At 36.9% G+C, this 13,434-nt stretch overlaps 1 protein-coding gene and 1 long non-coding RNA gene across 4 annotated transcripts in view; both read left to right on the top strand.

Moving 5' to 3' along the window:
• LOC135073394 (zinc finger protein jing homolog) overlaps positions 1-13,434 on the top strand; it is a 137,063-nt gene that overhangs the window by 98,202 nt on the left and 25,427 nt on the right. The window lies entirely within an intron of this gene.
• On the top strand, positions 3,860-9,052 carry LOC135073389 (uncharacterized). Its single transcript, XR_010257617.1, has 2 exons — positions 3,860-4,316; positions 4,407-9,052. It is a non-coding gene; the product is annotated as an uncharacterized LOC135073389 (long non-coding RNA).

Below are 13,434 nucleotides of genomic sequence, written 5' to 3'. Positions count from 1 at the left end.
CTAAGTACTATCCGCGATAGTTTACAGTCGAATGAACAAAGCATTAGTTACAGCAATGCACTGTCTAGTAGATAGTTAATAACAAAACAAAAGAAGTTGTCTTTATCCAAAACGAGGAAGCTCTTGACCTGCATCTCACCTGATGGAAAGTGATGATCAGGCTGAAGGTGGAATCGAGCTTTGCCCGGAATCCTTAACCACAGAGGAACTGGCTATCTTATCTCCAACTGCCGAAACACAACAATGTTGTTAACATTGTTTTATAGCGATAGACTTCGGCTGGGTTGCACCATCTTACTTTAATTTTAACAAACGTCGAAAATCTGTCAAACTCCATACTAAAAGCATCGTTACCGTACTTACGGTCAAAGTGAGGTGGTACAACTCAGCCTTAGAAAGGTGATTAGTCAAATTGCTGACTCTACAGTCGCTTATTGGATTAACTAGGCTACCTAAACCGCACTTAATTATATTTCGTCGGCCGCTAGCTTGCAAAACTCGAAGCACAATTAGTGCTGCAGACTAGACTGCAAGGAAGCGACGATGTCGTGCGAAAGATACGTAGGCGAACAAAGAACGTAAATACACTTTCCGCTTTCATTGCGTGAAGTTTATTGTTACATTCTATTGTAATTTCAACTGTAACTGTAAAAATACTAACATAAAATAGTTTTGATTTGACTTGAAATCAAGCGTCAAGCAAACTCTTATCTGCATTTGAACCGGTAACCATCAAAAGAACTCACTGTTTAATATGATTTTCACAAATAATATTAAACAGTTTAAAAATTACTATTCCCACCGCTGCAACTCCTGTGTGGCCAGGATCTACAGCTTGACCGCCAGTAAAAACCTAACCAGTGAAAGTAAAGTCCCGATGTAAAGTTTATTTGTAACCTAAAATACTCATAAACTAAATAGTTACAAACATAGCGTGTCAGGATTCACACGTAAATCCGCGATTCTGCAGCCGCTGCAGCGATGCGCGGGCGCGGATTGCGCAAGTCATTCCTATCGGCACGTCAAGCGCAACGCGTTCACTTTCGCTCACAGACGGCTATTTACGTAGCGGCCCCGATAGTAACAACTGCAGGGCTGCGATGCTTTGCTCTTGCTGTCATGGTGACAATGCCTGTGAAAATAACTTTGGCATGACCATCAGAATGCGGCACGCTATTTTGGGCTAATGGCGCGTATCGACTACCAGGCCTTTTAGTTCTGTCTTAAATTCATTAGTCGATGTATAATTAAGCATGGTGGACTTTTTTCTGAAATTTGTTTTAAATTACTCAGTATCAACCCTAATTATTCGGTCAGGCAACCTGGCCGTCTGTCTAGCTCCACGCTAGCTCAAGATCACGCGAAGGAGATTTTTTAGGCCATTGGCACCTTAGCTGACGTCTAAAATAAACATAGTGTACGCGCATTCAATTCCATTGTTACAAGCACGTAGTTACGAGTTATGATCTCAAGTTTTAGATCCATGACGTGGTCTGTTTAGAACTCTATGATCTAGATTGATCTATATACGGAATCGTTTGCACAGTACGTCATCGGAATTGTTGCGAAATATATTTGTAGACTTGATAGCGGTTAAAACGTGTGTCTTTCGGCTTATCGTTTATGTACTAACGAATGAGACAGCTCTAATGAAGTCACTGTGATAATGTCCTGTGTTAACACATAATATGAGTCATTTTATTTATGGTTTGAAAGCAGTTACATGTTGGATTCTACCTTTCTATCAAATAAATTCTCTATTTCTTTTAGACCGTAGTATTTATTCAGAATGTTTCGGAGTATTCTTTGTGAAACATCGATTACTCACAGACGATGGGTTGCACCCAGTTGGTACCTACATAAGGTAGTTAAGAAGAACACGTTAACATTTAACAATAAGACAAACACGCATCGTATGTCGCACAGTTAAGGACAATAGAGAATGCACATTCAAATTGTGACCCTATTGCATTGACTTTAGAACAAAGCTGGGCACAAAATGCACATATGCCAAGCAGAACGCAGTAAATATTCATGCATTGCATGTTACTGCAGATAGTAACGAGCATTGTGATGTCATTATTGTAACTCAAACACATAGCCTTATGTATTTACTGCGAGGTGTCTTAGGGAACAATTCCCATGACATAGATGTCAACTTCTGAATAATTAGTCAAGGGACCACCACTAGAGTTTAATCCTTAAACGAAACGGGTCAAGGTTCAGGAAACCTTAGTCTTTGGGTGGTCTATCTTACTCAATAGAATGTCGTCAATATAGTAGACTTTTGTTAATTGTTTAGTGTCCCCAATATTGCTGCATATTGCCACTTGGTATAGGTACAAAAAATTCTGGATTTACTTTATTTCATAATATCTTTGTCAAAGTTTTGCAAAGTCTCTCTTCTTAAACATCAGGAATCTGTTCAATTCCAGAGCATCCCAAATCCTTCTGTAGTGTTAAAATTTTGGCACGATCTTTCTGACGCCTGCATTCGATAACCATCTAAAGTTCCGTAATAAATATCCATAATAATTATAAACCTTATGAAAATAATTCGGTTAATATCCATCGACTCACGTGTTGTTAACCGCGGCACCTCGGTACCTAATTATACACCGGATGCGTGCTTCCTCGAATTCGGGCGCCCTCCGATTGCCGGCACCACAACGCACCCGTATCTCTCGATTTAACTAATGCGATGTGAAAATCTATTATTAAAACCGAGCATTGTAAGGCAGAGCACTTTGATACAGGCTGTGCGAGAATATGAGCTTTTTTATGCATAACAAGGCAGGTATTTGACCACAATCGCACCTGGTGTTAAGTGGGATTCAGTCTAGGATGGTACGTAACTGCCCTGTAAGTGTCTATTCACCCTCGCCTTGAAAATACCCGGATTATAGTCTTCGGGAAATCAGCAGCAGGCAGCGAATTCCTAAGTTGAAAAAGTTACAGTAAAAGTTGTTATTGTACGAGTATTATCAGAATTTGATAACGTGGTTCGAAGGACCGTTCCTTTTTCTTTATCGCATTGTGTACTAACTATATTTAACACTTATTATTTACTAGAGAGAAAATTTCGAATTGTACACATGCCAAGCTAAATCGTGCTACAACAGACGAGTTTGCTCGACATAGTGCGACACGTCTGACAACACCAATTTGTACGAAAAAATCACGCGACAAGATGTTTAACGACGTCGCACGACATCGCCATGTTACGTGTCGCAGAAAATTTGTTCCCTGTTGTATAAAATGTTTAATAATTCAACAATCGCTTACACAGGCTACCTACTAAAATCTAATGACTGACTCTGTAATTGCAAAGTGAATCCATTGAGTTTGCTGTGAATTTCAACGTAGAGTTATGCTGGAATAATGATTATCTAAACCCAAATGATAATCACGTTTGTAATTTCTTGTAATATGTGGTTTTATTGTTAACAGAAATCGCATATCAATCACAAAGTAAGCAAGATAAATCTACAAATAACAATACAAAAAACGTTATTCTGAGTTTATACGTTGTGTCGTATCGTTTAATGAATGATCGCGAGGACGCTCAATTTACTCTAATGTCATCGTACTCGACAGCACCAAAATTCCTCAACCGGACTTCATTCACTTCAATTAACTAAAACTCGTTTCAATTCATGGACTATCATTCAAAGTTTGCGTGCCAGAGTATATCTCGTCTCCATCAACTATAAATTATATTTGAGAGCGTTATTACGATACCCATACAAGTTCCCGTTGTATTAAATTTAATTTCGAGACTGGCAGCTCGTCGAAACCAGCTGTGATAATGCCGTCTAGAGCCAATCTCTATGGTAATACCTTCGCGGGATAGTGTAACGTTGCCGTTTGCTGTTTTTTCACAAATTAATATTTCTTCTCAATATTCTGATTTTGGATACCACTGGCGACATCTATTGGCGTGATTTAGAATTAATTTGCAATAGATGGCGCTTTTTGCTCAGTTAATTGAAATATACTTTATTGAAACATTTCCTAATGTTTTTATTTTGATTATTCTATTTTTTAATAGAATATTTTCAGTGTTCAGGAGATTGTTTTCATCATGGTTTTTATTAGTATTTGCTTTTTACCTAAGCGGCGAAACGAAACGTCTTGCGATGTCAATGACTTGCAGGCTGTCAGTTGAGCTGTCAAATCACTTTGGAATTTTGGTCGATCTTGCGCAACCGCAATTTTATTATTTTCGGGGATGTAATCCCCTGTGTTTTAAATCGTGTGTTGCAGAATGCATCCACGATAATTTCATAATATAATTTAAAATAATCACACATGAGGTAAGTTCCCGTCGGAGAATTTATTTATTTTTCGTGATTGATAATTTTCGTATTCCAGTACGTGGTATTTCATGTCATCGTTTCTTTCAGAAATTCCCTAAATCCTGTTCGGTTGAGGGTATTGGGATGCTGAAGACTGTGAGTGAAGCTCAGATTAGCGAACGGTCTTCGTAAGTATTTCTTTCCCATTGCGGTTTTTTTCATAACCTAATGCCACGTTCCACATGTGATCCTGACACTCGTGTTTTTCGTTTCAGATGCGGGAATTTCAGATTTCATAATTTTACAAATGTTTATAGTTCTAACATTTCATAGATTTCATATTTTACAATATTTTGTAGTTTAAACAATTTCAAATTTCGTATTTTACAATTTCATATTTTACGATTTTACATTTCATATTTTAGATATTTCAATATTTCATATTGATTTCTATAATTATTACTCCTTTCTGAACTGCTGATCTCTTCGCATTTCCTCCTTGTCATCAAACCTCTGTCTCTGCAAGAGTTTGAACGCTTTCCTGTCGAGAAAATGCAAGAGCTTCATCTGGTACTGCGCGCTTGAGGCCGTGGAGGACGCTGCTTGTAGCCTAAAAGTGTGCGAGACCCGTTAGACCCCGGAAGAAGAGAGGAACGTTCAGGGTAACGGCTTATAACCGCATGGCTTCCAAGGTACCCACTTTTCCATCCTTCAAGTAGGAGTCTTTCCGACCTGACATCGCGCAGTTATCTTAACTAGTAGAGTCTTTTAATATTTAGGCTGAGTTTTAAGAAATTTGTAGTGGCAATAATATTCACCAAACCGAACCTAATTAACGACCCTGAATCCCTTGAGATTGGCACTATTACAGTAGTTATTATAATATCGTAATTGTTAACTATATAGGAGCATACGAGATAAAAATAAATTGTGTCAATTGAGAGGGAGCTGTTTTATTTACATTTTCTAATTTCACACAAGGAACGGTAACTTATATAAATTTCTGCAAGCCGGACAACCTCTTTTTCACGTGCAGACAACTCACCATCTTCTCCGTCTGCACCGGTGGCGGTTCAATTCCAGTCACAAAGCCGCCAGGAAAAAATCCTTTCTTGCAGTGGCGCCCATCTTTTGATGTTTATTATTGCCACATTTTTTTATGAAGTTTATGGGTGGAAAGCCAATAATAGAAGCAACATTGTGTGCTGACTATCCGCTCATACACTTCTATTTTGTTGTTAAATATTTTTTTTATTAGGGAATCTCTCATGTGTGTGCTGTTGTTTGTCTTGTTATTTTTTGTTGTTTATTTTATTTGTGATGCCCACATATTTTTTTTTATTTAGGATGTCAACTTACATATTATTATGTTAACCATTATAACAGAGCGTACTACTCTATATGAGGTTAGTTTACATGATGTTAGGTTACATATTTTTTGTGTTGCAACTCTTATTTTTTACATTATGTTGGGACAAGTAAGTAACATTTTTTTTGTTAGGTTATATTTATTTTATACCTACATTGCTTTTGGGCTTTATAGCTTATAACTTTTAGTTACTTACTTTAATTATTTTGTTTTTTCATACAAGACAAACACAGTTTTAATTTTAATTTTAGTGTTTATTAATTTGTACTCATAATAAGTGAGTACATAATGTATTTTAAAGTGCCTACCCGGATGTTTTGTTACATAATGCTAACTGATAACTTTAACGTTGTTTATGTACTAAGGTAACAAATTGCTTTTGTGTCACTATGACATATAAACTTTTATTTCTTGTTACCTAGTACACATTATTTTGTATTAATTACATAATGTTAGCATAATATTATAACTTTTATTAGTTTTTGGCAAATATTTGTTTACATTTGTGGAAATGTTTTGAATCTTAAGTAATGGATTTTAATTAAGTAAATACAGTTATACCTATTAGTTATTTAGGCATTATACTGCAGTGTATTATAAAGTTTGGTACTTAATGACTTAATGTTATTACTGGTTAGTGAGTTGTTTGTGGGTACACTTACTAACTTGTTGATTTTTATACGGGAATAACTTAATTGATTTGTTTTGGTTTGATAACAATTTAAAGTTATTAATTTTAGTAAAGTGCCATTCTTCTTGTATAACTTTTGTGTAGTTTAATTATTAATGATAATAATTTTCATATAACTTTTGGAAAATATTTTTGCCACATAGTTTTTTTTTTTTTTCAAAAATATTTTTATTATGCTACCTTCTTTAAGGAAGTTTTTTTTTTTTAAATTATTGTTATGCCAAGGTTCTCAGTCGTAGGACTTAGGATTTTTTTTTCTGGGTAGGTAGGTACTTTACTTTCATAACTAACTTATGAGTTTAGTTTTTTTTTTTGGACACAATCGTATTGTGTAATGTTTTTCTGTTGGGAATTTAATAACGGTAGATTGTTTTATCGCAGTTTTTTTTTTGGACACAATAGTATTGTGTAGTTTTTCTGTTAGGAATTTATTAACGGTAGATTCTTTTAGCAAAGTTTTTTTTTGGACACAATCGAGTTGTCGGGTATCTGCTACAGTTTTGCCTCGGTGCTTTATCTGTAACTTGAAAGTTCAGATATTTTTTTTTTCCCAGAGGTTTTATCTCTGTGTTTTTGTTTTGTTTTGTTTGAGTGCTATGTATCTCCTATATACATGCCTCGTTTGTTTTGTCTTTTCCAGGGATGACATCATGTGCTTCTATGCACTATTCCCTGTGTTTTGTGTTTTGTTGCGATGACGTCCAATTTATATTGTGGCCAGCGACATTTTTGTTCTGTGGTTTTTAACCCAGACATTTTTTCTAGGGATGACATGTGTTGAAATATACACTTTCCCTAGGGCCCACTGGATGGCTATTCCAGAAAATATGTTCGTAATGGCCGAAATAGCCTTACAACGTTACTGGGGATTCGAGTACCACTGGTTCACAGTTGGGACTCTATGGGTAATTTTGAATGCAGGTGGCTAGCAGTGTAAATTGAAACTGATGCTTACAGGAATGAAAGAGAGGTATGAAAGATGATTGTATGTTAGTGTTGGGTTTTATTTATGCTCGGACAGCAGAGATTGTTTTAGGTTTGAAGAACATCAGTCCTGGTAGTTGGTTTTCATCTGGTTTGTTGTGCTTAGTGAAAAGTCAGTTTGTTTTTGTTCCTGTTATGTCAGCATACCCTACAACTCGTTGTTTGTTTTCTCGATTTTTTTTTTCAGTTGAAGTTTCTGCTGGAACCCTTTTTTCTTTTGAGGTCTTTCTGCGTTTAGACACATTTTTTTTTCTTTTTCAGTTTGTAGTTCGCTGAGGGCAGCTCAGATTCTTTCTCCGTGCGAATGTCTAGGGGGGAGGGTATTGTAACGTTGCCGTTTGCTGTTTTTTCACAAATTAATATTTCTTCTCAATATTCTGATTTTGGATACCACTGGCGACATCTATTGGCGTGATTTAGAATTAATTTGCAATAGATGGCGCTTTTTGCTCAGTTAATTGAAATATACTTTATTGAAACATTTCCTAATGTTTTTATTTTGATTATTCTATTTTTTAATAGAATATTTTCAGTGTTCAGGAGATTGTTTTCATCATGGTTTTTATTAGTATTTGCTTTTTACCTAAGCGGCGAAACGAAACGTCTTGCGATGTCAATGACTTGCAGGCTGTCAGTTGAGCTGTCAAATCACTTTGGAATTTTGGTCGATCTTGCGCAACCGCAATTTTATTATTTTCGGGGATGTAATCCCCTGTGTTTTAAATCGTGTGTTGCAGAATGCATCCACGATAATTTCATAATATAATTTAAAATAATCACACATGAGGTAAGTTCCCGTCGGAGAATTTATTTATTTTTCGTGATTGATAATTTTCGTATTCCAGTACGTGGTATTTCATGTCATCGTTTCTTTCAGAAATTCCCTAAATCCTGTTCGGTTGAGGGTATTGGGATGCTGAAGACTGTGAGTGAAGCTCAGATTAGCGAACGGTCTTCGTAAGTATTTCTTTCCCATTGCGGTTTTTTTCATAACCTAATGCCACGTTCCACATGTGATCCTGACACTCGTGTTTTTCGTTTCAGATGCGGGAATTTCAGATTTCATAATTTTACAAATGTTTATAGTTCTAACATTTCATAGATTTCATATTTTACAATATTTTGTAGTTTAAACAATTTCAAATTTCGTATTTTACAATTTCATATTTTACGATTTTACATTTCATATTTTAGATATTTCAATATTTCATATTGATTTCTATAATTATTACTCCTTTCTGAACTGCTGATCTCTTCGCATTTCCTCCTTGTCATCAAACCTCTGTCTCTGCAAGAGTTTGAACGCTTTCCTGTCGAGAAAATGCAAGAGCTTCATCTGGTACTGCGCGCTTGAGGCCGTGGAGGACGCTGCTTGTAGCCTAAAAGTGTGCGAGACCCGTTAGACCCCGGAAGAAGAGAGGAACGTTCAGGGTAACGGCTTATAACCGCATGGCTTCCAAGGTACCCACTTTTCCATCCTTCAAGTAGGAGTCTTTCCGACCTGACATCGCGCAGTTATCTTAACTAGTAGAGTCTTTTAATATTTAGGCTGAGTTTTAAGAAATTTGTAGTGGCAATAATATTCACCAAACCGAACCTAATTAACGACCCTGAATCCCTTGAGATTGGCACTATTACAGTAGTTATTATAATATCGTAATTGTTAACTATATAGGAGCATACGAGATAAAAATAAATTGTGTCAATTGAGAGGGAGCTGTTTTATTTACATTTTCTAATTTCACACAAGGAACGGTAACTTATATAAATTTCTGCAAGCCGGACAACCTCTTTTTCACGTGCAGACAACTCACCATCTTCTCCGTCTGCACCGGTGGCGGTTCAATTCCAGTCACAAAGCCGCCAGGAAAAAATCCTTTCTTGCAATAGGAATGGTAATTTTAAATACTATTACAGGCTCCCCTTTTTGGGTATAGAACTCGATTCAGGTTTAGACGTTTAACTCTTCTTTTACAGCCACTTTCATACCTAACTTCGTTTCATACATTACCAGCTTTTATATCAGTGTGAGTTTCCAGATTTCTATTTATAAAGTCTTTATGTTATTCCAGCATAATCTATGACAATACTCTACTTTCATCAAAATCCGTTTCGTACTTTTTGCGTGAAAGAGTAACAAACATTCTCACAAACATTTGGATTATAATATTAGCAGGATTATTGATATTGACTTCAAACAACCTTATGCCTATAAAATAAATTCACAGCTTGGCATAAACAAAGCGCAGTTGACTCAGAATTTATAGTTAAACAAAGTTCTAAATTCGTAACCTAATGCTCACCCAATCGGAAGGGTATCGAAGCGCAGCAAAGCGCATAACGTTGCATAAGTAGCGGTGCAACAAAGAGTCGGTCGGTCGTTTGTCTTAGCGCGATTGCAACAGGAGAGGCGAGGCCGCGCGTCATCGCGGCAACCAAGGCCGCTGCACTCGGTATGCGTTGCCCTTTAGCAAATATCATACTACTGGTTTGCGAATATTTATATTTCACACTAGCGGCCGCCCGCGACTTCGTACGCGTGGATCCCGTTTCATACAAATGTTTTTCCGTTCCCGTGGGGATTTTGCTATATCCTGTTGTAACTAAGCTTTAAGTTTACTAAGGTACCTGCATGCCAAATTTCAAGCGTCTAACTTAAGAGGTTTAGATTTTTCATACAAAAGGATTTTCCCGCTAATTCCCGTTCCCGTGGGAATTTCGGGAATTCCTTTCTCAGTGCACCTCTACGGTACCTAAGCTACGTCCCTTCCAAATTTCAAGTTACCTACGTTTAGCCGTTTAGGCTGTGCGTTGACATGTCAGTCAGTCAGTCAGTCAGTTTCTTTGTTTATATATTTAGATATCATATGACAACATCGCAAATTTCATCACCAAAACGGCTCAAGGTTAGATGTTGTCGATGTGCGCACGAAAGCTTCCCCCAAAGCTTTTTTCCAAAATCCATAGCGCCCTTCATTAAAGTTCACCCCAATACTGTTATCGCCAGCTTACTCGCTTCTTTTGAAAGTAGTATTATTTCAATTTAGTATTGTTATTCTTCTGAGCGAACTTTGACGTAAAATTCTGTTTTAAAACTATTTGCGCTCATTCAACTTTTCTAACTTAACCGAAGCAAAAGACTAGTGTTATAAATATAAAGGCTGTAAGTAATAAATAATTACAAAACATGTAACTGTAGATCTCACATTAACATTCGCGTCCACTCTCCACTGATTACATTATAACTACACTAAACTCAGTGTTTATGTAAATTTTAATTACGGGAAAGCCTTCTACCCTGAAATGTAACGAGCAATAACTCAAGTTAAATCATATCACTCCGGGACATCGGCCATTAACGACTTCCTTTACCTGCCCGCTAATTATTCACACATTTTATAAACCTACACTCCTCGTGAGAAATTTCATTTTGAGTATTCACTTCAACGGAATCAATAGTCCGATTAAAGACTGTTTTACTCGATAAATTTTAATGTTGTAACGTTTCTAATCGCTCTTAATAAAGCATTGGTAGGGGCTTTCGTTTTCGATGCGACGATCATGCAACTGCAACATCGATACGTGATTCACGTTAATGACAGGCCCGCACTTGACACACATCGCAGACAAAGAAATTATATGTATTAGCGTTCGGGACACACTTCACACTGTAACTGGTGGTTAGACCGTCTTGTCGGCACGTGATGGTAAAGATCGATTGCAAAGGTCACTCCTTTGCCTTGGTTTTATTGTACAATTGTATAAAGTGCAATGCTGATATAACTAAGCCAATTTCGAACATGACGTCATCAATATAAACTGCATCCGATAGATCATTATCAACCATTCCAAATTGATACAGACCTTTTAGTTTCACCAGGATGCGTTATTGCTTCATTAATGATTGATGGACTATTCGCAGAAGCTATAGTTAGGTTTTTATTCCCAGTATTGCAATGAAATTCAATAGGTTTGTCAGCAAAAAAGCATGATGGGTTACGGTTAATTACATTTACGTTGCAAATCACTTTTTGCTACCGTGTGACCTTTATCATTATTGCTGAAGGTATGTTTGTGCAGTATTGTAGGGGGCATGACAAAGTTATCATTGTAAGGTGCAGTAACCTTGTAATGTAAGATAAGAATTCACACTTTTGACACTTTGACATCTACCTAATTAAAAACAAAAACTAATTTTGTTGTTATTTTTGTATTTTTCGACCTCTGTCAAATCTTCTCTTGCCATCAGAGCATTGTTATTGTTTAAACGGTTTACTTGAACTGTTTTGGTTAATATTCTTATACCAGACAAAATTGTTTTTTATATTGGTGTAAGCTAGGAATTAAGTAGCAAACAAGCGATTTCCTACATTTTCTTTACTAATAAACTTCTGCGGAAGACGTTGTTTATAACATATAGCCTTATTATCATAGTCGCGCAGATTTCCGTGGCCACATACCTACTAAGTAACGGCTGACTCGCTGTGATCTAAGAACAATGCATTTGATCTTGTTAACAGAATTAGATTTGTTTGCTTACTCGAATAATCACTAATTGCTAGTTGTTTATAAATTCTCGCGTTCAATTTTTGTGTTGTGAATGTTGTGTGTAATACAAAAGATGATCATGGATATTTTTGCTTCAAGATCATCCTTTCTTATCGTATTCGCAAGGTCTGTCTGTAAGCTAGTGTCAGATATTGTTTTTAATTGTGTCTGGTCTATCTTTATACTATCGTTATCTATATTTCGTCTGTATATTTTTCGGCAAAGCCGCGCAAAGTCAAAATATCATGTGCTTACACAATGTGTTTAGTCTGGTCGGAATAATAGGAAGCACTGAGCGCGTTGCTTTTATTCGCTCCCGGCGCTCGCTCGGCTTGTTTTTCAAACATGTCGCTTTCAATGCACTTTTTGTTCGTTGCTGCTAATGATTTCATTACTTCATTTGTTTTTTCACGAGCGATGTGTGATTGTTAAACAAAAAGTTCACCATATGTCTAGAATTTCTTTGCTTTTACTGTGTCTGGGTTTGCTAAATTAATTACATGAGTTATTTGATACTTTCACATTAACTTTTCCTGTTAGGCATTTGCTTAATTAACACAATATAGGGTTAAAGATACGGAAAATGGTAAGGCCGTTATTTGTGGCGACTATTCATCTAAATCTAGATTATTTGTTGTACCTATTCTCAGTATTCTCTGATATTTTTTTATGAGTTTTACCCCCATTAGTTTATTTGTTTCGCGCTCTACTAGACAATACTAATATTTACGATCTTAAGTAGGCAGGCGGTCTTACAGTAGTTAATAGCGTAATTACACCTACTTGGGCTTGTCTGGTTAATTAAATTGCATTCAACTGTAACGGAACACCGAATAAGGTGGATTGGCTCACCGCCCGAGCTCGCTCGTCGGAAGAGCTGAAGTGGCGGCGGAGACAAAGCGCCCGCTGGATCCTTATTTCCTGCGCAGACTCCGGATGACGGGAACGTCTTTACGCTGCAACATAATGCAACACACGCAAGCGATTCTCGCCCCTACTGCAATGAAGCAGAAGCCACTACAAGCAATTAATCCAACGTTTAGGCGCAACTAACTTACTTCCAGTTGACGCCGGTACGTAAGTACGAGTAGGGATGTTAACGAACCGACCGCACTTACTTTTATGTAACTGAACTTCAATATTCCAAGAATATACGTCTGGATATCAACTCAAATACCGCAAACCTCTACTCTAGTTTATTTTAGCCGGAGAGTTGAAATAACAAGACGAGCAATGCAAGTAGCATTCGAGACTTTCCAAAGTTCCATAATTTTACGCTAACTTCAAGGATTCTTGGACTTAAACTTTAAAGCTATCGTAACTTTCGTAAGCATGTTACTGCCCTTGAAAATTAAAGCTCGGTTGGTTTTCCAAGGGCGAAAGTATGATTGCGAAGACGTGCTCTATCTTTAGATGCTCAGTAAGTTTGAAGTGAGCTGAGTCAGTTCAAACTCACTTCTGCTTATTTATACAACGACTGGCAAGTTGGCATCCCTGGATAAGTGAAATTCGTTTGCGGACGATGCTCACGGCAGAACTATCGT

This window comes from Ostrinia nubilalis, chromosome 7, assembly GCF_963855985.1.
Source record: "Ostrinia nubilalis chromosome 7, ilOstNubi1.1, whole genome shotgun sequence".
In the NCBI taxonomy this organism is placed as follows: Eukaryota; Metazoa; Arthropoda; class Insecta; order Lepidoptera; family Crambidae; genus Ostrinia; species Ostrinia nubilalis.
Note: the sequence above shows the minus strand (reverse complement) of the source record. Positions and strands in the feature narration are given on the sequence as shown.